The sequence below is a fragment of the Abramis brama genome (assembly GCF_963993115.1).
Source record: "Abramis brama genome assembly, chromosome: 23".
Taxonomy (NCBI): domain Eukaryota; kingdom Metazoa; phylum Chordata; class Actinopteri; order Cypriniformes; family Leuciscidae; genus Abramis; species Abramis brama.
In genome coordinates, this window is record NC_139985.1 from 20,847,961 (window position 1) to 20,872,346 (window position 24,386).

At 36.9% G+C, this 24,386-nt stretch overlaps 1 long non-coding RNA gene across 10 annotated transcripts in view; it reads right to left on the reverse strand.

Moving 5' to 3' along the window:
- Positions 1 to 23,836, reverse strand: part of LOC311074915 — a 66,843-nt gene extending 43,007 nt beyond the window's left edge. The window contains exons 1-10 of one of the 10 annotated variants that reach the window (XR_014604391.1): positions 22,754 to 23,836; positions 21,704 to 22,505; positions 21,590 to 21,629; positions 21,445 to 21,484; positions 21,303 to 21,342; positions 21,161 to 21,200; positions 21,019 to 21,058; positions 19,581 to 20,916; positions 19,278 to 19,418; positions 1,476 to 3,680 (exon numbers count right to left, since the gene is read on the reverse strand). This is a non-coding gene — a long non-coding RNA (uncharacterized lncRNA). Of the gene's footprint in view, positions 1 to 1,475; positions 3,681 to 17,364; positions 18,331 to 19,277; positions 20,917 to 21,018; positions 21,059 to 21,160; positions 21,201 to 21,302; positions 21,343 to 21,416; positions 21,485 to 21,589; positions 21,630 to 21,703; positions 22,506 to 22,753 lie in introns of those variants that run through there. The other 9 variants (XR_014604395.1, XR_014604396.1, XR_014604397.1 and 6 more) reach the window with 9 other exon arrangements.
- Positions 23,837 to 24,386: the final 550 nt, after the last annotated feature.

Consider the following 24,386-nt stretch of genomic DNA (forward strand, 5'->3'; position numbering starts at 1 on the left):
AAACTTTTAAGCTGGCTATGATTAAAACACTTGTTAAAAAAAATGCAACTTGATCGTACAGAATTAGTCAATTACAGTCCGATCTCGAATCTACCTTTTCTGTCAAAGATACTAGAAAAGGCGGTATCCTCACAGCTACGTTCCTTTTTAGAAAGAAATGATATCTGTGAGGATTTTCAGTCAGGATTTAGACTGTACCATAGTACTGAGACTGCTCTCATTAGAGTTGGTCTTATCCGATCATGGTTGTATCTCTCTATTAGTGTTACTCTACTCTACTATTAGATCTTAGTGCTGCATTTGATACTATTGACCACAATATTCTTTTAAATAGACTCGAAAATTACGTTGGCATTAGTGGAATTGCATTAACATGGTTTAAATCATACTTATCTGACTGTTATCAGTTTGTAGCAGTAAATGAAGAGATGTCTTATCGATCACAAGTTCATTATGGCGTACCACAAGGCTCAGTACTAGGACCGTTGCTTTTCACTCTGTACATGCTACCCTTGGGAGATATCATTAGGAAGCATGGAATTAGTTTTCACTGTTAATGCCGATGATACTCAGCTCTATATTTCTTGACGCCCTGACGAAACTTACCGATTCACTAAATTAACGGAATGTATAGGTGATATAAAAAAATTGGATAACTAGTAATTTCCTACTACTTAATTCTGAAAAAACAGAGATTCTAATTATTGGACAAAAAACTTCCTCACATAATAATCTAGAATACTGTCTAACACTTGATGGCTGCCCTGTCAAGTCTTCGTCATCGGTTAGGAACCTGGGTGTGCTCTTTGATACAAATCTTTCATTTGAAAGTCACGTGTCTAGTATCTGTAAAACCGCATTTTTCCATCTTAAAAATATATCTAAATTACGTCATATGCTCTCTTTGACAAATGCAGAACAATTAGTCTTGATTTGACTACTTGATGTTCATGACATCAAGGCTAGATTATTGTAATGCTATTATGGGTGGTTGCCCTGCACGCTTAAACAAATTACAGCTGGTCCAAAATGCAGCAGATCGAGTTCTTGCCAGAACCAGGAAGTATGACCATATTAGCCCTGTTCTGTCAACACTGCATTGGCTCCCTATTAAACATTGTATAAATTTTAAAATATTGCTGATTACTTACAAAGCACTAAATGGTTAAGCTCCACAGTACTTAAGCGAGCTCTTAACGCATTGTAGTCCATGTCTATTGCGATCTCAAAATTCTGGCCAGTTGATAATACCTAGAATATCAAAATCGACTGCTGGCAGTAGATCCTTTTCCTATTTAGCACCTTAACTCTGGAACAGTCTCCCTAACATTGTCAGGGAAGCAGACACACTGTGTCAGTTTAAATCTACACTAAAAACATCTCTTTAACCTGGCATACACATACAAATTATACATTCCTATTATTCAAATCAGTTAAATAATCATTAGGCTGCATAAATTAGGTCAGCCGGAACCTGGAACACTTCCTATAACACTCGATGTACGTTACATCATAAGAAGAATGGCATCTACACTAATGTTAGTCTTTCTGCTTATTCCGAGGTTTACTGTAATCAGCTGGATCCAGGGGGGTATCCAGATCAGATGGTGGACCTGCACCTAGACACGACCACAATGTATGATGTAGTCAGCCGGATCCGGGCCGTATCCAGATCAGATGGAGGACCGACCAGGCTTAGACACGACCACAACGCATCCCTGAAGTGTCAGCAGAGATTGTGTCAACAAGACTCTCCCCTATGAAGGCACTGAGCCTCAACAAACCTGTCTCCACACCCACGTGATGACTCCGATCTTCAACCAGATGGAACTGGATAATATTCTGATTGTTCCAAATCCAGTCTGACTTCTGACCTTTAATGCTGCCTGAATCATAATCATACACTGTTCGTTCATTGGCCATAGGAGAACTGGCCCCCCGACCGAGCCTGGTTTCTCCCAAGGTTTTTTTCTCCATTCTGCCACCTGCTGGAGTTTTAGTTCCTTGCCACTGTCGCCTTTTTCGCATTTTCCGCCTTTGTTGACATTGGCTTTTGGCTTGCTTATTTGGGGACATTAAATTTAACATTTAAGTTAATATTCAATAATAATATTGATCTGCCTGCACTGACACCATTATATGAGAACTGAACTGAACTGGACGATGACATCACGGTTTTCTCCAGACAGGCTATATGTATAAATTAGGGTTGTTCCGATTCCGATACTAGTATCGGAAATGCCGCCGATACCAATAAAAATTCTGGCATCGGTATCGGCGAGTACATCTACCCATGTACCGATCCGATACCATTTTATTAAACAATACCTAGTTATGCACGCTAGCTTTGCTTAACGCTGCAAATCGGAGACCAATTCAAAACACAGGAAGTTGTGCTGTTGCCACAAGCAACCACTGTTTAGAGCAGCGAAGAAGAAATGAAAACGCAAATTTTCAAATGTAGGCGCGCGACAAGCATCGAAACGCTGGCGCCCAACATCAAATGGCAAACGTAATGAAAACGGAACAAAACTGTGCTACTCGTTATTTTGTGCTTCACGGACCATTAAACAGTTTGGAACAATGCAGCGCGAGCCGATCTTGATCAAGCTACACTGTTACTACCTACACAGCGCTAAGAGATCCAGTAAAGAAAGCATTTGAATTCGCCACTGAAGTAATAACATCACTGAGAGATCTAGTGAGAAGCATTCACATTCTCCGTTATTAACGGATCAAACAGCGCTGACGTGGAAACCAGGAACATTGTGCTTTCAAGTAACGTTACTTTGGTTTTATTTTGACATTATGAATCAAATTGCTGCCCTCAAATGTTAATCTGAAATAAAATAAACCTTTGTTTATAACTACTACAATATTACATTTCATTTTTTTATAAGGAGCTGTTTTTGTTTTATATGTCAATTATAGCTCCATCATTGCTCAAAGTAAAAAATTATCATACTTTATGATGTTAATAAAAAATAAATAAATAAAAAATGTAAATCAAGGAAATTTCTCTGGCATTTCTTTCTTTTTGCTGTATTGAAAACGTACCGAACCGTGACACCAGTGTATGGTATCGAACCGAACCGTGAATTTTGTGGACTGTTACACCCCTATTATTCATATATAATTTTTTCGATTCCTAGATTTATTTGTTGCACTTTTTTATACAGTTATATTGTAAAACTAAAATACCTTTTATAAAATAATTCTATCAATTCATACAGGGCTAGTATGAATTGCAGCTGTATAGATACACACCCAGGTATCGGATTAGTAGTCGGTATCGGCCGATACCATGAGTCCAGGTATCGGAATCGGTATCGGGAAGGAAAAAAGGGTATCGGAACATCTCTAGTATAAATGAACTAAATTAATAGCTTTTTTACAATAAAAATGAAATATCACTGAACTTACTCAAGCTGGACTGTGACGCTATTTTCTTCTGGAAACAAACTATGTTGCATTATTTTCCTGTTATCTCTGTAAAGCTGCTTTGAAACAATATGTATTGTAAAAAGCGCTATATAAAAATGTGACTTGACTTGAAAGACACAAATAGCAGAATTACCCGATGGTACTTGGCCATGCAGCCTTTTCGATTTGTTGTCCAATATGTTCCAGGGAAAGCCAATGCTACGGCTGATTTCCTCTCTCAATGTGTCAGTGAGGTTCTTGAAAGGGAAGGGGAACATTTGTTACAGATAGCTTGGTTACAGATCACACTATATACATATTTCATAATAATGACAGACACAGATTTGGTTCATTTTCACTGTTTTATTAGGGGTTCAAGCACGAAGTGCTGAAAACCTATTGTAATTGTTAGGATTTTTATTATTATTCCGCCAAAAACTGATCGGGCAGACCAAACCGTAAGGCCTAGAGACTTGAAACCTGGCCAGGTGGTAGGTCTCAATTTGGGGAGAACTTCACAAAATATGACCCCCGATTGGCCAATAGGTGGAGCTACGGCGATCAACAACGTGAAACCTCTCATAACTCCTTTGATGTACCGTTTTGTACCTCTCATAAAACCATTTGTTGTATATCTCCGATTTCATTTCTGGTATGCAAATTTTTCCGCCATTGTGAATTTTCTGAAAAATCTACTTTTTCATAATACTCATAGGCCGTTTGTCAGATTCACTCGAAACTTGACATGCATCATCTAGGGATCCTCATAGCAAAATGTTGTCAAAAGAATTACGATCGGTGATTCACGCTCACGATGGGACGCCAAAGCGTTCGAAGTAGGCAGGGCCACTTTCCCTAAAATGGCTATAAATCTTGAAAGCATTGAGATATTTTCACATTCTCAAACTTGTTCTACTCATGTACGAGCTCATTTTGTGGTCACACAAAAAATTCTGCGGCGATTCACCACTTGGTGGCTTTATACCACGAAAAAGTAATAAAACAGCTATAATTACGCAACCGTTCGTCCGATTGACTTGAAAAAAGGCATGCAGTGTCTTTGTCCAGTGTGCCATGTATTTCTATGAGGACATTGGCGTATCTTGAAAAGCATGGCCGCCATTAACCAGCAAGTTTGAGCACCTATCAGACAAGGTTAACGAAGGTTGATTGGAAACAAAACACGGTGGGCATGTTCGACTCATGGCCCTAGAGGTCTGTAAGAATTTTGAAAGAAATCGTCCACTAGATGGTGCTAATGAGTTTTATTGCTCTGTAATCACGTGGTCTTTCACACATCCACACAATATGCATATCATTTGACACTGCTGTCAATCAAATCATTTGTTAAATAGTCTAGATGGAAATAGGGGTCCACGCGCACCCCCCGGCTTTTTTTATGCCACCTGATTTTTTCAAATCTTTAAAGTGTCTATTTTCAGAATCTGCCAGGTGCCAAGCTGAAGTAATGTCCCAAAGGCTTCATTTTTAACCCTTTGCTGCACCCGACCGGAACCCGAAAAATCAAAAAATTATATAGAAAGTGGCATAACATTTGAAGTAAACAACATACAGACACAAATGAACATATTTTCCCATACAATTCTGACCCCAGGAATTGAATGGAATGGTTATTTTTGACATTTGAAAACATATTGACCCTATTTCTGGACAAAAAATAGCAAAAAATGGCCAAAAATGTGTAGAGGATCAACTATATTTTCATTTTCTCAAGCGCATAGGGTGATTTTTTTTTTCACAAACTGTTATTTCTTTATCATTCAAGTGTCTATTTTAAAATTAAATTGGGTACCAAGCTGAAATAATGTCCAAAATGCTTTATTTTTAAACCTTTGCACCAAACCCGAAAAATCTAATGTGATATAAAGTGCCATAACTTTTGATGTAAACAACTCACAGAGACAAATGGACACATTTTTCCTTACAATTCTGACCCGGGGAAATTGTTATTTGTTATATTTTACAACATCTTGACCATCTATGGTCAAAAACAGCAAAAAAAGAGCTAATTTGACACCATTTTTATTACACTAATAGCAGCCTGAAATGGGGTTTATTTTAACCTTTTACTGCACCTATCCTGAACCTGAAGAAATTGAAAATAGCTTTACTTTTGAAGTACAAAAAACGAAGCCAATTAACTTAAAAAGTTTGGGAATGTTGGGGCTTTGCAGTTGGCAGTTGGTGGCTGTCGGCTGGTACCTGCAGATCGCCATCTCCCACTGCTTTCTCTTTTGGAACAATTTCAGTACGTATTTGAAACTATAATTAAGATATACCTTTGTAGTCATAACTAAGTCATAAGTCATTTTTCAACAGTTTTTACTATAATCACAGGCTTTCGGAAAGCGAGAAGCTGTCATATCTACACAGTATCCGAGATATGAGACTCTGTTAAGGAGCCAGTTCACCATACCGCATGATGGATATTTGTGAACAGATTCCATTAACATTAGAGGACTTGCCTTTGAATACAATTGGCTATCACCAATACTGCTATAAAAGCTTTACAGGGAAAATAGATTGTTTTACGAGTGCCAAAGGCTTCTACATCTGGAGAATCATCATTGAAAAAGGACTTTTTGCGCCATGTCAAATCTCTGTCAATTCAATCTGAAGGATAGCCTGGAAATCCAGACCTAAATCTAAAAGATTAATGGTCTGGTGTCGACTAATGAAAATCGCCCAGCTCGAGGGGCGGCACCAAGCGTGCATTTGAAAATCTCACTGCACGCAATTGGATAACACTACTACCAATCACAACAATAAACCCCATACGCTACCAGCGGAGCTAACTGGTAGATTATAGTCTTACCGTATCCGGTCGGCAAAACAGCAAAAACATCCTTCTTGCAAAGGAACGATTCAAGCGCCTTCTTCTGTTCCTCTTTTAGATAAAAAGCCAAGTCTAACTCGTTCATTGTAGCGGCCAAAGCTGTTTCAAACAACTGGTATTCATCCATCTTGCAATGTTTACTAATGACTTCGACGTCACAGCCATAGACAGTAAAAGAAATTGACCCCATTGGATTCAACGGAGACAAAGTGAAGTCAATTAGAAACTCTTACTTCCTGGGGGTCGAGCGTACTGCGCAGACTCAAACTGAGCTTGATGACGTAGATGTGACGTGAGCAACCCGTCTGACTTCTAGTAGCTGTGCCGAGAGAAATCTGAATCATTCCCTTCCGAAACTTGCAGAGACGGAGAGTGTGAGTAGGAGGTGTCCATGAGCTAGGAGCAGGAGAAACCTTTTGCTAAGTATTCTGATTCATTATTTTGTCACTTTGCCTCCACGTCCCCCCGATTGCCCGTGAGCTTCTCCTTCTGTCCATACGGTAATCTCTCTACTGTGCGACAGAGAGTCGCGTGGTTATGACGCAATCGTTAGCCTATTTTTACAAAAATTGCTTCTACGGGGCCATAACATAAGCTACAAGGTAATGAAGCCTTTTATACATTTTCGTGTTTCTTTAGAAATAAATAATGGACAAATGGAGTCTTTAAACGCCTCAGATGTGAAGTTATTCGCTGTCAAAGTGACGCCAAAATGAATGGGAGTCAATGGGATGCTAACAGCAGGTGGGGGTCCGCTAGCAAATGGTGGCACCCGGGGGTACCTTCAAAATAATAGAAAACCCTGCCCCCCTGGTCACAGCACTGTCGTCATCTGTTTAGCTCGCCTCTGGCCCGCCTATATCAGGTTGGAAAATCAAGGTTCCCTTTCGAGAACGGTCACTTCATATTGCATAGCTAATACGCAGTGGCAAACTCCTTTGTAATTGTGCTAATGGACAGTAATAGGTAGACTAATAAGATTTGACCCTAGCTGGAGTACTGACGATTCAGCGGCCATGAGACCGAGAAGCCTCTGAAACTTCCTGAGGGGCATGCACGCACCTACCCTGAAGGACCCCTTATAGAGAGAGCGCACTCTGGTGTGAGCCGCTCTCTCTCATCATTGTAGAGTCGATAACTGTGCCCATAAAGATTACGTTCTGGTTGGGTAACAGTTTGCTCTTGGAAAAATTGACCCTGAGCCCCAGGCATTCCAAATAGCTGAGGAGCATAGATCTGTCGGTAACACTTTAGAATACTGTATCTTACTTACTGCATAACTAATAAGGAATTATTGAAGAACTAATAGGTAATTCTTCATTAACTACTTCTTTACTACTGTTAACTACTAAGGAAGATGTGTTAACTAATCAGTATGTAATAGAATTTTATGATTGTGTTAAGTATCAGTTAGTTAATCAATAACTAATGAATTATGTCATATCTCCTGAAGAACTACTATTAATTATCTACTAATTAAGGTTCAAGAAAAATAACTTTGAAGTAACTACTAATGAACAGTCATAGTTATCGGTACTACAATTATCCAGGTTTTTTTCAGTGGAGTGGTGGATGAAGTACACAAATCAAGAACTTGAGTAAAAGTATGGATACCCCAATAAAATATGACTTCAGTAAAATTATAATTAGGCCTATTCATTTTCAAATTAACCTTAAAAGTACAAATGTAATTAATTTTTAAAGTACTTAAAAAGTAAAAAGCACTGAACAATATTTTTTAGTTTTTTAGACAGTTTTAGTCATTCTAATAAGAAAGATAAGTGGAGAACAGAGACCGGGTGATTACACTTGGAATAGTTTTTATCTGAGTTCCAAGAGTTTTCAGATACGCAAAATGAACACACGGATCGATTAACCGTGACAAAAACAAAATAAAATAAGCTGTATTAAGAAATATCCTTATCTGAAATAAAGGAAGATATCATGTACCCTGAGTCATTGTCATGTATTTCACAAAGGTTAAGATGATTACGTTAATAGTGTTTTTTTTTTTAACAGTAAGTTTGATTTGAGTGGGAAGTATGTGGTAATTCTTTATTAATTACTAATGGGTTCCCTATGTTTTCACTTTAGAATACTGTTTCAGGTTCTAAGTAATTCCTGAAGAATTATCTAACAATTATTTATTAATTACTAATAGGTTCCCTATATTTTCACATTTAGAATCCTGTTTCAGGTTATAAGTAGGCTAATTCCTGGATAATTATTTGGTAATTCTTTATTAATTACTAATGGGTTCCCTATGTTTTCACTTTAGAATACTGTTTCAGGTTCTAAGTAATTCCTGAAGAATTATCTAACAATTATTTATTAATTACTAATAGGTTCCCTATATTTTCACATTTAGAATCCTGTTTCAGGTTATAAGTAGGCTAATTCCTGGATAATTATTTGGTAATTCTTTATTAATTACTAATGGGTTCCCTATATTTTCACTTTAGAATACTGTTTCAGGTTATAAGTAATTCCTGATGAATTATCTAACAATTATTTATTAATTACTAATAAGTTCCCTACATGTTCAGTTTCCCTCAGTCGTTGCCTCAAATACATGAATTTACTCAATGGCATTATGCTGAGCAATACAGACACACACATTACTGTATATACAATATAAAAACTAATCTGAGGTTAGTTAAGGCAAGGCACTTGAGTGGGTTTCCTTTCTGAAGTTTATTTCTTACAGAACACACTCACAAAACCACATAGGCCAAAGCTCTTTAACAATTATATGCATTTGTTAAAATTGTATTTTCTTCTATTAATAACATTAGTAAATAAGGAAGGTCACAACTCAATGCAGTTTTGTATGACTGTTCATTAGTTACTTCTTAGTTATTTTTCTTGAACCTTAATTAGTAGATAATTAATAGTAGTTCTTCAGGAGATATGACATAATTCATTAGTTATTGATTAACTAACTGTTACTTAACACAATCATAAAATTATATTACATACTGATTAGTTAACACATCTTCCTTAGTAGTTAACAGTAGTGAAGAAGTAGTTAATGAAGAATTACCTATTAGTTCTTCAATAATTCCTTATTAGTTATGCAGTAAGTAAGATACAGTATTCTAAAGTGTTACCGATCTGTCTGTCAATAATTCGGTCTTTGACTGACACATAATGAGCCAATCGTGGAGATAGTTCAGCACGCGCACTCCGTTGGATCAGGGGAGAAAGCGCTGCGTCCATGCACTTTGTCAAAGTACAGGCTGCTAGAGACAGACCGAACAGTATGACCGTGTATTGATAAGCTTACCCCTCGAAGGCGAATCTCAAGAATGGCCTGTGATGGGGCGTTATCTTAATGTGAAAGTAAGCGTCTTTCAGATCCACCGTAAAAAAAACAATCCCCCGGGCGAACCTGCGCGAGGATTTGTTTGGTAGTTATCATTCTGAACGGCCATCTCATGAGAGCTTTGTTCAGATGTCTCAGTTCTAGAATGGGGTGAGTGCCACCGTCCTTTTTTGGTACAAGGAAGTAACGGCTGTAAAAGCCTTACCGGCTCAGCGCGGGGGGACTAATTCTATCGCCCTTTTTTCTAGCAGATTTTGCACTTAGGTGAGAAGCTAGTGAGCCACGCCGCTTCTCACCGAGGTCTCGATGACCGCCTGAAACCATGGGGGTCTGCGAGGGAATTGGAGCGAGTAACCTCTCTTTATAAAGTACAAAACCCATTTTGACACTCCAGGGATGTATTGTGAACCGCTCTGGATCTCCAGCCAACAGCAGTGGGCAGGCATAGATGGGCGGCAACTGCTTCTTCGAGCAGAGGCAGCTTCTCATAACCTTTTTCTGCTGCGCCGTCAACAGAGGAGAGCGTGACGGAAGTAAAAGCGCTCGTGCGTGCTGAGTACGGCGCACGCCATAATTTCGTGAGTTCGTCGTGGACTTCAGGGAAAAAAGGCGCTGGCTTGTGACGGGGGCCTGCTGGCGCCCAGGCAGAAACCATCCATCCAGCCTGCTTCTAGGTGGCTCCTCAGGACGAGGCCCATTCGAGACCGAGGTCTAAAACGGCCGCAGTGAGGATACGCAGCATCTCAGTGTCCGAATTAGCCTAGTTCCGGTAGCAGCAGCGCTAGCACCAGACTGTGAGAAGGCGGGGTCAGCTGGGCCTGTCCACTCTTCCTCAAGCGCAGCGATGGAGAGGCTGTCGTCGTTTTTTTCGTGTGATCTGCCGAAGGAGACGAGACCTGTCGCTTGAAGGGAGAGGGGGCATTGGTCTGCCTGAGTGAACAGGACCGGCAAAGTAGAAAGTGAGTGAGAAAGTGAGAAAACGACAGTGTCGCCGTCTCGAAAGAGAGCTAGCCGCGTCCGCAGTGTTGAGATGGGCAGGCTCTTACAGTGAGAGCAGCCTGCGGCAGAGAGTGCAGCTTCAGTGTGGGTGGGTCCCAGGCACGTGGCGCACTCCGAGTGCCAATCTTCCTTGTGTATGCGTGCTCCGCATGAGGTGCACGAGGGGCGAGGCATTTGAAACAACGTTCGCTAAATTTGACTCTTTTAGAACTGAGTGTCGCAGCAGCGAACACAACAGTAGCAGTAAAAGGATATAGCATTTTTCTCGCCGGATGGCCTCAGGAGAACAGCGACAGAAGAGAAGCTGAAGGCGTTGTCTGCTGTATGCAAGGCTTGCTCTAGCTGTTATTGCTTGTTTCGACGGCGAAAGCTTCAGAGGAGGTCAGAGTCGTGAAGAGTCGCTGAAGGAGATAAAATCTGAATCATTTGGCCAGAATGGGCTTCCTTTATAGACGAAGGCCACGCCCATTTAGGCGCGCTCTGACGTGCGACCCAATCAGATGACTTGGCGCCCATCACGTCAGAGAAGCTTGGCCATAGTTTGTGCAGTTGCTGCAGCACAGCCAATGGGCGAGCTAGACGCTCTGCTGTGTTCGCTGTGCAGCTGCACTGCGTTTTAAATTATTAGAAATAAATTATCAAAAGAGAAAGCAGTGGGAAATGGTGATCTGCAGGTACCAACCGACAGCCACCAACTGCCAACTGCAAAGCCCCAACATTCCCAAACTTTTTAAGTTAATTTGCTTCGTTTTGTTTACTTCAAAAGTAAAGCTATTTTCAATTTCTTCAGGTTCAGGATAGGTGCAGTAAAAGGTTAAAATAACCCCATTTCAGGCTGCTATTAGTATAATAAAAATGGTGTCAAATTAGCTTTTTTTTTTTTGCTGTTTTTGACCATAGATGGTCAAGATGTTGTAAAATATAACAAATAACAATTTCCCCGGGTCAGAATTGTAAGGAAAAATGTGTCCTTTCGTCTCTGTGAGTTGTTTACATCAAAAGTTATGGCACTTTATATCACATTAGATTTTTCAGGTTTGGTGCAAAGGTTTAAAAATAAAGCATTTTGGACATTATTTCAGCTTGGTACCCAATTTAATTTTAAAATAGACACCTGAATGATAAAGAAATAACAGTTTGTGAAAAAAAAAATCACCCTATGCGCTTGAGAAAACGAAAATATAGTTGATCCTCTACACATTTTTGGCCATTTTTTGCTATTTTTGTCCAGAAATAGGGTCAATATGTTTTCAAATGTCAAAAATAACCATTCCATTCAATTACTGGGGTCAGAATTGTATGGGAAAATATGTTAATTTGTCTCTGTATGTTGTTTACTTCAAATGTTATGCCACTTTGATATAATTTTTGGATTTTTCGGGTTCCGGTCGGGTGCAGCAAAGGGTTAAAAATAAAGCATTTTGGACATTATTTCAGCTTGGTACCCAATTTAATTTTAAAATAGACACTTGAATGATAAAGAAATAACAGTTTGTGAAAAAACAATCACCCTATGCGCTTGAGAAAATGAAAATATAGTTGATCCTCTACACATTTTTGGCCATTTTTTGCTATTTTTGTCCAGAAATAGGGTCAATATGTTTTCAAATGTCAAAAATAACCATTCCATTCAATTCCTGGGGTCAGAATTGTATGGGAAAATATGTTCATTTGTGTCTGTATGTTGTTTACTTCAAATGTTATGCCACTTTCTATATAATTTTTAGATTTTTCGGGTTCCGGTCGGGTGCAGCAAAGGGTTAAAAATGAAGCCTTTGGGACATTATTTCAGCTTGGCACCTGGCAGATTCTGAAAATAGACACTTTAAAGATTTGAAAAAATCAGGTGGCATAAAAAAAGCCGGGGGGTGCGCGTGGACCCCTATTTCCATCTAGACTAAAATATTTGAGATTATTTGAAAACTCTACTTTTTCAAACTCCTCATAGGTCGTTTGTCCGATTTGCTCGAAACTTCACATATCATCTAGGGACCCTCATGTCAGAAAGTTGTCAAAAGAATTTAAATCGATGAAACCTTTTAGCAGATAAAATTTTTAATACATTTCTGGTATGGGCCATTGTGAGTAACATGTCTATGTATTATGTACACAAAGTAGAAACTTCACAAAACTGTGTAGATATGGAGAACAAGTGGTTTTGAAGAAACATGCCAGGTTTCAAGGATTTCTGATGCTCAGAGGGCTCACAGTACATTCTATCAAACATTTAAACTGAAGATGAAGCCTTTAATACTACTGTTGTCCACAAGAGGGACAAAAAAATCTTTTTAATCTAATCTTTATCATTATCCAGCATTGGCTGATAAACAAATGTTTAAAACCATTATTTATTTTTTTAAAGAATTAGTACTATAGATTTATATAATTTGCATATTCTCCATCATGGATATTTTATGATTTCAGGCCTACGTTTCGGTTTGGCCTAGAGCCCAACAGCATAGTTGGCATGAAGGTCTTAAATGCTTGGACCCCATTAATTGCTGCTTGTTTTCAATTTGTTTTCTGCCATAAGTGACTAAGCACACTTTTTAATTATTATTGATATATGGTGTAAACGTTTTATAACAACTTCAACTCTTCATAAAAGGTTGAATCATTATCACAAGGGGAGTTGACTATTGTTTCCTTTTACTCTTTGTCAAACATACTACACAAAAACAGCATGATTGCAAAACTTAGGTAAAGTTGGTTTTATATTCGCACATTCGCACTTTTTTGCTTAAAAACTGTCTCAATAACAAGCGCAATAAAGCACATTTTTGCAAAATAAAAGCAGCTACATGATCTTTAGGACAAAGATGGTGAACTACAACACTCTCCACAATCGATCAAAATGGGCAAATATTGTTTTAATGGCATACAAAGTTGCGACTGAACATTCGATGTGTGTGGTAAAGAAGATTAGGGACCGTCTAAAAAGTTCTATTTTTTTCCATTGTGTGCAAACAGACAACTACATTTTTGCAAAGTACAGATGTACCAGCAAATCTCTCTCACATTATGTGTTCTAATGCTATTGATTGTACTTTAGCAACAATAAAAATTGCATTATAATGATTGTATTTAGGAAACCTGCCTCACTTTACATAATGTACATACATATTTTTAGAATAAAATTACATTAATTCACCAAAGGGATTTTTTACTATCCGAAGGTTGTAGCATGTTCCTAGTGACCACACTGACTTACTACAGGTGAAATTTTGACAAAAACTCCCTTACTGTACGTACAGTTGACAAATATGTTTTTAAAAAAATTACTGTAATTCACCCTAAGTATTTTTTCGTGTTCCAAAGGCTGTAGTGTTTTCCTACAGACCAGACTGACTTACTACAGGTGAAATTTTGACAAAAAGTCCCTTACTGTACGTACAGTTGACAAAAATGTTTTTTTTTTTAAATTACTGTAATTCACCCTAAGTATTTTTTCGTGTTCCAAAGGGTGTAGTGCTTTCCTAGTGACCAGACTGACTTACTACAGGTGAAAATTTGACAATACCTCCCTTACTGTACAATTATCAAACATGTTTATGTACTGAGCATATTATTACATATGTCCCTTAAGTCCCTTACTGTACCTACAGTTGACAAATATGTTTTTTTTTTAATTACTGTAATTCACCCTAAGTATTTTTTCATGTTCCAAAGGCTGTAGTGCTTTCCTACAGACCAGACTGACTTACTACAGGTGAAATTTTGACAAAAACTCCCTTACTGTACGTACAATTGACAAATATTTTTTTAAAAAAATTACTGTAATTCACCCTAAGTATTTTTTCGTGTTCCAAAGGGTGTAGTGCTTTCCTAGTGACCAGACTGACTTACTACAGTTGAAATTTTGACAAAAGTCCCTTACTGTACGTACAGTTGACAAATATGTTTTAAAAAAAATTACTGTAATTCACCCTAAGTATTTTTTCGTGTTCCAAAGGCTGTAGTGTTTTCCTACAGACCACACTGACTTACTACAGGTGAAATTTTGACAAAAAGTCCCTTACTGTATGTACAGTTGACAAATATGTTTATGAAAAAAATACTGTAATTCACCCTAAGTATTTTTTCGTGTTCCAAAGGCTGTAGTGTTTTCCTACAGACCAGAATGACTTACTACAGGTGAAATTTGGACAAAAAGTCCCTTACTGTACGTACAGTTGACAAATGTTTTTTTAAAAATTACTGTAATTCACCCTAAGTATTTTTTCGTGTTCCAAAGGGTGTAGTGCTTTCCTAGTGACCACACTGACTTCAAACATCAAATATGTTTATGTAATGAGCATATTATTACATATGTTTATTACATATGTTTATGAAATAAACTGTAAATCACCTATAGTGTTTTTTTTTTATATCCCAAAGGTTGTAGTACTTTCCTACAGACCAGACTGACTTACGACAGGTGAAATTTTGACTATAACTCCCTTACTGTACGTACAATTATCAAATAAGTTTATGAAAAAATTACTGTAATTCACCTAAAGTATTTTTTCGTGTTCCAAAGGCTGTAGTGTTTTCCTACAGACCAGACTGACTTACTACAGGTGAAATTTTGACAAAAAGTCCCTTACTGTACGTACAGTTGACAAAAATGTTTTTTTTTTAAATTACTGTAATTCACCCTAAGTATTTTTTCGTGTTCCAAAGGGTGTAGTGCTTTCCTAGTGACCAGACTGACTTACTACAGGTGAAAATTTGACAATACCTCCCTTACTGTACAATTATCAAACATGTTTATGTACTGAGCATATTATTACATATGTCCCTTACTGTACCTACAGTTGACAAATATGTTTTTTTTTAAATTACTGTAATTCACCCTAAGTATTTTTTCATGTTCCAAAGGCTGTAGTGCTTTCCTACAGACCAGACTGACTTACTACAGGTGAAATTTTGACAAAAACTCCCTTACTGTACGTACAATTGACAAATATTTTTTTTAAAAAATTACTGTAATTCACCCTAAGTATTTTTTCGTGTTCCAAAGGGTGTAGTGCTTTCCTAGTGACCAGACTGACTTACTACAGTTGAAATTTTGACAAAAGTCCCTTACTGTACGTACAGTTGACAAATATGTTTTAAAAAAAATTACTGTAATTCACCCTAAGTATTTTTTCGTGTTCCAAAGGCTGTAGTGTTTTCCTACAGACCACACTGACTTACTACAGGTGAAATTTTGACAAAAAGTCCCTTACTGTATGTACAGTTGACAAATATGTTTATGAAAAAAATACTGTAATTCACCCTAAGTATTTTTTCGTGTTCCAAAGGCTGTAGTGTTTTCCTACAGACCAGAATGACTTACTACAGGTGAAATTTGGACAAAAAGTCCCTTACTGTACGTACAGTTGACAAATGTTTTTTAAAAAATTACTGTAATTCACCCTAAGTATTTTTTCGTGTTCCAAAGGGTGTAGTGCTTTCCTAGTGACCACACTGACTTCAAACATCAAATATGTTTATGTAATGAGCATATTATTACATATGTTTATTACATATGTTTATGAAATAAACTGTAAATCACCTATAGTGTTTTTTTTTTATATCCCAAAGGTTGTAGTACTTTCCTACAGACCAGACTGACTTACGACAGGTGAAATTTTGACTATAACTCCCTTACTGTACGTACAATTATCAAATAAGTTTATGAAAAAATTACTGTAATTCACCTAAAGTATTTGTTCATGTTCCAAAGGCTGTAGTGCTTTCCTAATGACCAGACTGATTTTCTACAGGTGAAATTTTGACAATACCTCCTTTACTGTACGTACAATAATCAAATATGTTTATGAAAAAATTACTGTTATTCCCCTAAAGTATTTATTCATGTCCCTAAGGCTGTAGTGCTTTCCTAGTGAGCAAACTGACTTACTACAGGTGAAAATATGACAATACCTAATGATACTGTTTTACATAATAATATAATACTGTAATTTTTTTTTTTTTTTTTTTTTTAAGGTTGTAGTACATTAATAGGGGCTACATTATTATTAACAGTAGTGACTGAACCTGTACGCATTGGTGCAGCAAATCTGACAGATAATGGAGCAAGATCATGGAGGCATTCAAGATACTGTACAGTGCACTCTTTTATTTCTTTTATTTCTATTATCTTTCTAATTGTTCATGGAATACCACTGGGATTATACATAAAAGTTGTAATTAATTCCTCGTGGTTAGAGTAATATTTCAATTTCACCTCTTCAAAATTTTGCTGTTGTTGATCCTCTCTTGGTTTAAGTTCTTATATTATCATAAACCCTTTAACTGATTGTTTTGTCAAGTACTTTTTACTTTACTATATTTTCGTTGAGTGAAGTGACGTAAAAGTTTAAGTAAAAGAAAATGTGTGTGTTTGAATACAATTTTTTCAAATGTTTTCAGTCAGGACTACTTTGGGTAAACAAAAATATTTAAGCAATTGAACATGTTATTTAATATTTATTCATTGCATTATGTAATTGGTTAACACACACATAACTATAACTGTTAGTGGTTTGTTACATAATTAATCCTTGTCATGTTTACCAATGTGAACAGTGCCAAAGATGGTACCCAATGTATGCTGCATTGGACTATCACCAGACAAGCTACCTGAAAAAGATGCCCAATGGTTGTGCTCACTGTGTACCTTAAACAGTGGAACATCATTAAAGAATATCTGCTGAAACTTCTGCTTTATTGTCCTTGTTTCAATATGGATTACCACTGTATGTATTTTGGGACTTACAGTTAAAGACCCAAGGACCAGATAGGATTTATTAAGACCAGGCGTTAGAAGTGCAGTCAATTTAAGACAAGAGTCATATTTATAATAAATTAAAGGAAATTTTACTGAAGATAGTTTGCAGTTTCATCAGGCAGAAGTCAGCTTCAAGAATCACAAGGAGTGATTACTCCAGTGATCAAAAGTAGGCCGCTTCCCCTTACATTTACAGAAATCACAGCAATTATACCCTTCACCAAGGTCTAAGCTTTGTCATTGCTTCAGGTTGAATGATTCTGATTGGCTAATAAATAATCACACATTTTCTACACATAGATAGACTGAAGCATATCTCCATCAATTATGCGGCTGACATTCAGACCCTGAATTTAGGCACGTCGTGACCTTCCACACTTGTAGTGATTGTAATGAATAGTAATTGGACCAACTCTATAGCGCCACCACCAGTTCAAAAATTCCACATTAAAAGGGTTATAGCTTTTGAACCCTTTGATGTAGATGTGAATGTAAATAGATGTAAAATGAAACTTGATCAGTAAAATGAAACTTGATCAGGAATCAGTACACCTGATTCCACTCATTATGGTAATCACAATCAATATCTTACAGTAAGACTCTGCCCATTACAGTAGTGGCCATTTTGAAAAGTACAGTGTTACATTTTTTTGTGCTACTCCTCATTCAAATTTTGTTCAATTTTTACGAAAATTGGCTCAGATGATCTTTGGACCGAGCCACACAGAAGTGACTTAACAGATTTTTGATTTTTGCTACCGTTCCCAATATATTTTTCTCCAAATTTGACCTGTATTTGTTGCCTTATGGTAGTTAGCTTAGCATGCTAATTGGTTAGCATGAACCATGAACCATGAACCATTCCGGTTGTGGGTTTGAATGCTGTGTGGCACATTCCCAGATCGCAAGAGGTATTGTGGCCTTGGAAAGTTGGTGGTGGAAAAGTTGCTTCTGTTCCAGACATGGTGCCTATATGTGAACGAACTCGATAAATACAACATGCAGCAAATTTATACAAAAATTATTCATTTTGAATTGCTTCTCACTTGAACTATTGAACCTTCTTCATCTTGCCAAAAACACAACTTCCCAGTGGCGCAATGATATGAGTGACAGGTATCTGACCCAGAGATAATGGGTTCGAGCCCCATGTGGCATGATTTTTAAAAAATGTGTGTAATGTCATGTCGATTCCTTTATTATTCAACGTTGTACTAATCTTTCTTCCTCTTGGATTAATGTATGTCTTGTTCATTCTATGTTCATTCTCATCTGAACTTCTGTTCATTTTGAGTTCATTTTAACCTATACTTCTAAACCAGCTCTTTTTTCTTCAGTTTCTGCTGTTTTTACTATTCCTGCTCTTGCTGCTGCTTCAGGGGCTTGGCCCCGTATCGCTGCTTGCAGCTATATTTCCACTTGTTCCTTAACCTGTAACCAAGAATACTAACACACACAGACACAGTTTCATCAAGATTGGATTTGGTGAGGAGGAGAGTCTTCTCAAAACATTAAGATAACATGTTCTTTCTCTCAAGGAGAGGATACTATAAATCTAACTGTAAAGTAAAGATTTTAACTAAGAAATGGTCTCTCAACTATAGGTTTCAATGACTCCTGAGACCATTGCTATCAGGGTAGCCTAGAAAAGCAGATGGATGTAGTGACACCTGTTAAAGAAGTCCATATTTCATCTCTGGAAGCCAGGCTAAATGAGCAAGCACTGTTACTGCATTCCTGGCATGGGTCAGACCCTTACGTTACACCTCAGATATCAAATACAGACATTTAAAGGATACATGAAATAACATTTTCGATAATCACAGTGGTAATTTCTATAACAAAGTAAAATCTCATAAGCCTAGAGAAGTCATTCAACTCATTTGATATATAGAAGGAAAACTATTGATTAATACCTTGTGTGTTGTCCTCACTGCAGTGTAGCAACTGTAGCTATACAACCAGCTAACTCTGATGCAAAATGACGACAAGTCGTAGTGAGCGATTTCTTGCTGTTTACTGTGGCTTCAACATCATCTTACATGACAGAGTGAAAACTGTAACAAAGAAATAAAGTTTGACTGTTTTAACATAAATCTTGTCTAATGAAATATACCTGTATATACATGTAAATAAATATTGTAACTATGTGTAGTCTTTTCTTTTTAAACAGTATTGTAACATTAACTTATTAACATAAAAATGAATTTTGTACTTACGACATTGCCTCTAGTGCTAACAACAAATGGATTACATGTGCTCACATTCTGTCACCTTCCTTACTTCTGTACAGGAAATAACCTCTAACCCCAAACTCCAGGGGCATGTTCAAGTTCAAAACGGTGCGCAACGTTTTGCTACGGTTTCCGGGTTGAACGTCATGTTTCCTGGAAACGGCGTGCACCGGTGTGCAACGGGGTTTGAGATACGTTTTCTCTTGTTTGGTGGGTGTGTCAGAACTAAAGTCCAATCAGCAGCAACATGTATATAAAGCAAGTGGTATTAAAGTGAACTCGCAAAATGGGTTCAAGGAAAGTAATTTACAAATTTGTTTGATGCAGTTCGGTATACGCAACAACTGAGGATATTAGAAGACATGTTTGTCGAAAGTTTTATTGTAAAAAATATAGGATATCAACATAATGATGTAGTTGTTTATATTTTTAGCTTCATTGCAAGTATAGAAATAAACAATGGTAATTAAGTGCTTTTCCTAAAAATGATAAAGAAAATACAGGGTATTAAAACAGTATGAACTACAAATAAAGTCAGTATGTGAGGCTAAATAGATGTGTTTTAGTCTGAATTAGGTGTGTGCTTCCATTTCAGTTTCAGCAATCCCTTCACTCGATTGGGATGTTCTCTTTTGTTCTGGGCGGCAAGTGCAGTTACTGTAACATCGGGCATATTTTGTAGTATTAAACACATATTTATACCGACTTCATCAGGCTCCGAAAATTCTTCACAAAGAATGGCCTTCTCAGCTGCCATAGTTGCAACTCTTGCGTCATCAGAACAGTGTGTTCAACGCATCACCGTTTCTGTTTAAAAAACGTTGTGCAACGTTTTGTGAGGGCTGAACGCAGCCCTGGTCTACATCAAATCAAAATAAAAGTCTCTATCAAATTAAAAGTCCCTAACATTTTGCCTTAATTGGCAACACACCTTGATTATAATCACTCATTAGATATACATTGAAGCAGCAGTGTGTTCCAGAATCCACTTCTTCAGGACTTAACTTGAATCATTACAATAAGGGTGTTGCTTATTTATAACGTTGAAAATATGATTAACCTAAAATATCTGCATTTTTTTAATCAATGAAAGAATTGTGTTGTACAAGGAACAGCAGTTCTAATACATACTTTAACCCAATACATTTATCAAAGTTAACTGAGTGATCACTAGGAACATACTATAACCATTGGAACATGAGAAAAGGAGAAATTACAGTATTTTTTTAATAATATGTTTGTACTATACTTACAGTAAGGGAGGTATTGTCAAAATTTCACCTGTAGTAAGTCAGTGTGGTCACTAGGAAAGCACTACACCCTTTGGAACATGAAAAAATACTTTAGGTGAATTACAGTAATTTTTTCTTAAACGTATTTGTTTATTGTACGTACAGTAAAGGAGGTATTGTCAAAATTTCACCTGTAGTAAGTAAGTCTGGTCATTAGGAAAGCACTACAGCCTTTGGAACATGAAAAAATACTTTAGGTGAATTACAGTATTTTTTTCATAAACTTATTTGATAATTGTACATACAGTAAGGGAGTTATAGTCAAAATTTCACCTGTAGTAAGTCAGTCTGGTCCGTAGGAAAGCACTACAGCCTTTGGAACATGAAAAAATACTTTAGGTGAATTACAGTATTTTTTTCTTAAACGTATTTGTTTATTGTACGTACAGTAAAGGAGGTATTGTCAAAATTTCACCTGTAGTAAGTCAGTCTGGTCATTAGGAAAGCACTACAGCCTTTGGAACATGAAAAAATACTTTAGGTGAATTACAGTAATTTTTTCATAAACTTATTTGATAATTGTACATACAGTAAGGGAGTTATAGTCAAAATTCCACCTGTAGTAAGTCAGTCTGGTCCGTAGGAAAGCACTACAGCCTTTGGAACACGAAAAAATACTTAGGGTGAATTACAGTATTAAAAAAAAACAAAACATATTTGTCAACTGTATGTACAGTAAGGGAGTTTTTGTTAAAATTTCACCTGTAGTAAGTCAGTGTGGTCACTAGGAACATGCTACAGCCTTTGGAACAGGAAAAAATACTTTAGGTGAATTACTGTAATTTTTTCTTAAACTTATTTGTTTATTGTACGTACAGTAAAGGAGGTATTGTCAAAATTCCACCTGTAGTAAGTCAGTCTGGTCAACAGGAAAGCACTACAGCCTTTGGAACAGGAAAAAATATTTTAGGTGAATTACAGTATTTTTTCTTAAACTTATTTGTTTATTTTACGTACAGTAAATGAGGTATTGTCAAAATTTCACCAGTAGTAAGTCAGTCTCGTCAATAGGAAAGCACTACCTTTGGAACATGAAAAAAATCCCTTTAGTGAATTATGTAACTTTTACATAAAACATATTTGCGTACTGTATGTACAGTAGCCTACACAAAAGTACACTAAAGCAGTCTAGGTGTAGAAAAGGAACTGTATTGCACTAATTACTAATACGATGCCAACCGTTTCAGAGGGTCTATTACCACCTCTTGATGTTCAATGACCATGAGAGTAATGAAGAGCAGGTAGACTTACTATGTTGTACTATTTTACTTTCAGAATGTTGAATAACAAATCAAATATAATGTGTACATATGCACATTTAACGGATCACATAACTGTAAATAAAATGTACATATGAAGAGCGTAGGCCTACGCAAAATAATAAACAAATAAACAATGAATTATTTCAACAGAGTTGAATTTCAAGGATACAGCTGGTCTGTGATTCGGCAGTGAAACAATGATTACAAGAGTCCATGTTAGTCTCTTCGAAATGTAACCTATCAGTGATGTGAAGCTGTCGTCTCAGACCCTCCGATGAATGGTGAATCCTCTGCGACAATAAATGCAAGTAGACCTAGGATGTGTATCACTCGATGTATGACTCTCAAATGTGGTTCTACAATAAACAAATAATGTAATCAGTAACAGAAAACTGTATAGATATGCAATTAACACGGCAGAACTGCTGAGACGTTACAACTCTATAATGGCTGATCACGTATGCCGCTATTAACATAATATCTCACACGATCAGGTAACCACAATCTTATATAACATAAAATATAATGTAGCAGCCGTACATCAAACTAAACAGTGAATAAGTGACACAATAATAATATAATGAATACTCAAAATGTAACTCACAATCTTCAATGACGCACATTCAAGAATCGTCACCATGGAAACTTCAGCACGAAGTTTAATACCATCCGCTGCCAATGAAGACCACAAATATTCTTTCCTGCAGTTCACAAAGTGAAAGCGCTGCAGAAAGAGATTTTAATCGATCTTATTTACTGCATTTCAGGGAAGATTGCAGGACTTCAACTTTCCCTCAGGATCCAAACCGAAACAATGATCCGCTCTCGCGAGCGCGCGCTCAGCTTAAGCCACGCCTCCTCACATTCAAATCAATGACCAATATAATAGCTGCACAGCCCTTATAATAAATGAACATAAACTGAACTTGGGCTTTTTTACACTAGGTGAATACGCAGCAAATATCAAACCTGAAACTATTTTTACCCTGGTTGGCAACTTTTTTTTTTTTTTTTTTTTTAAAGTTTTTTTCATAGTTTTTTTTACTTGACTATGTTCATGGTGCTGTCCACGTATATACTGAGGTCCTACATGATCAAGTCTGCAACTTGGGTAAAGTTGGTTTTATATATGCATATTCGCGGAGTTACGCGTTCAATATCTCGTGAGCTGAATATTGTTACTACACAAATAACATTGTTTTAATATTTAAATCTTCCTCAAAACGAGCTTTCCTTCGGGTTTGCACTTTACAGATGGTCCCTTCTTAGCAGCCTGCGCATAGAGATCAATGTAAAATAGTCCAAATAGAGAAAGTTCAAGAGTCCATGCAAGCAAAATATAAATAACAAAAATAATACAGTCCCATCTCAGTCCTTTTCTGCTTTGAGGTATGTAGGCAATTTAAAGTCCTGATGAAAAAACAATGTCCCCAAAAAGAGAAAAAAGTATAAATCCACTGGTTCAAGGCCCCACAAAAACAGGTTATCCTCCAGCTGGAAAAAAGTCCCCAGAATATAGTCCACCACATATATCCCAGACCGGAGCGTGCATATATGAAATGGCTTCAACGTCTAATACATCTATCTTCCCAGAGATCATTTTGGACAATTTACTCTGAGCTAGGTTAGTCAAAAAACCATGCCACTTCACCAAACACACCTTTCAAAATGGCCACCCCCCTTTTCCTTTATCCCTCGGCTCATCCTAATAAGAGTCCTTAGAGCCGAACAAAAGTCCCCCTAATTCCCCCTCAAACAAAAGTTTTCTTCTAAAATGAGCATTTTTATCAAGCTCGTATATTTAGGTTCAGTAATTTCACTTTAATGACAATTAATAGGTAATTTTCATTGCCATTAAAGTGAAATAACTGAACATAAACATACAAGCTTGATAAAAATTATCATTTTAGAAGAAAATTTCAGATGGCACTTAGAGGCTTTTGCATCTGAAGTCTTCATATATATACACACACAGTATATAATATGTTGGGTTTTTTTTGGTTTTTTTAAGTGAGCATCGTGCAGGGCTTTACTGTGGCAGTGTCACAGTTTATTTCTTTTGAGTTTAAGTTGCTTACGTGGGAAGAGCGGAGGTCTGGCGCTGTCTATGATTTAAATATAATTATAATTTATATGTTTAAAGTTATTATCTTACTCTTGTGGTTAATTTTTTAGTAATTGGCTACTTTTGACATTGTATGTCTCTTTCTTTATTGTCTATCAATGCCAGAGGTATT